This window comes from Carlito syrichta, unplaced genomic scaffold (assembly GCF_000164805.1).
Source record: "Carlito syrichta isolate Samal-C Ts95f unplaced genomic scaffold, Tarsius_syrichta-2.0.1 Scaffold314013, whole genome shotgun sequence".
NCBI lineage: Eukaryota > Metazoa > Chordata > Mammalia > Primates > Tarsiidae > Carlito > Carlito syrichta.
In genome coordinates this window covers 26,853-28,040 of record NW_007258109.1, presented here as the reverse complement: position 1 = coordinate 28,040, position 1,188 = coordinate 26,853, and the positions used below count along the sequence as shown (strand labels likewise).

General features: G+C 61.6%; 1 protein-coding gene across 3 annotated transcripts in view; it reads right to left on the bottom strand.

The window, feature by feature from the left end:
- BZW1 (basic leucine zipper and W2 domains 1) overlaps positions 1–411 on the bottom strand; it is a 13,954-nt gene extending 13,543 nt beyond the window's left edge. For all 3 annotated transcript variants that reach the window (XM_008070768.1, XM_008070769.2, XM_021718919.1), the window contains exon 1: positions 259–411. The gene's annotated coding sequence lies outside the window, so the exon portion shown is untranslated. The remainder of the gene's footprint in view (positions 1–258) is intronic.
- Between the last annotated feature and the right edge of the window lie 777 nt (positions 412–1,188).

Here is a 1,188-nt window from a genome sequence, read left to right as displayed (position 1 = left end):
TTGTTACCCAGGCCAGACAGGGCCCGACTCCCCCGCCGCCTTCGCCACGCACTCGGCCCCACGTCTGGCTCCGGCCCGTCCCCCGGCCTCCCTGCCCACGCGGCGGCCTGGCTCACAAATCCAGGCCCCGGATCCCGCCAGGCCTCTGCTCAGACCCAGTGGAGAAGGGTCGCGCCCGGCCTGCCGCCTCCCGCGCTCTCCGCCCGGCTTCGACGGGCCTCCATGGCCGCCCGGGACGAGCGGGGTGCCGCGCCTCACCGAATTTAAGGCGAAGAGAAGAGAGCCAGAAATCCCGATGTGGCGACAACTGCAGCAGTGTCTCCTTTGCGACCGGAACTAACGCGCGGAGGAGGGGGAAGAGGAGGGAGAGGGAAGCTGTGCCACCCGCCCGGCCGCTCTCCTATCGCGAGACTTCCTCTCCTTGCACCACCCCGCCCCACCCTGATCGCGACCCTGCACTTCCGCCTTTTCCATTCCTTGAGATTTGGGGTGAGAAAGTAGAAAAAGGAAGGGAGGCGGGGCTTCAAGCTTCTTTATTCCCTTCTTGAGATCCAGGTTTACTTGGACACGTGTTCTAGATTAGCTTATTTTTCTTCTGCCGCCGCATCATCCGGATCCTTCACACACAGAGAGGTTGGAAGAGCTACACCACCCCCACCAGGCTCGGAGTTGGGCTCGTCCACCCCAGTCGCTTCCCAGCCAGACCCTCTCTACTCCGGAAATCGGAATACAAGGGCGGGGGCGCCCGAGCTGCACAGGGGCGGAGGTCGAGGGTGGGACCTGGGGCGGCACCTGGGGAAGGAAGCCCCGCCCTGGCCGAGCCGGTCTGTCTAACTCAGGCTGCGTCCGGAGCTGGGCGCTTTTGCTTGCGCTGCTGGCTGGCTGGGTGGGTCAGTTCCTTGCCTCCGAGGAGGACCCACACAGGAGGTTCAGAGCGGGAACTTCTGTCCTCCCACGGCGGCTACAGAGCAGCGGGCTCTGCTGTCTCCTAAGTGTGGTGGGTGGTGTGGGACTTGTTAGAACAATTTGCTGGACCCCACCACGGCGTTTCTGAGTCTGTAGGAATAGTTGTGCCCAGGGACATACATGCCTTTGAAACCGTCCATGTAAAATAAAAGGCCACAAGGTTAGCCTTGTGATAGGGGCCTGAATTCTGTTAGGATATAAACTGAAAAATCATAAGGTTCT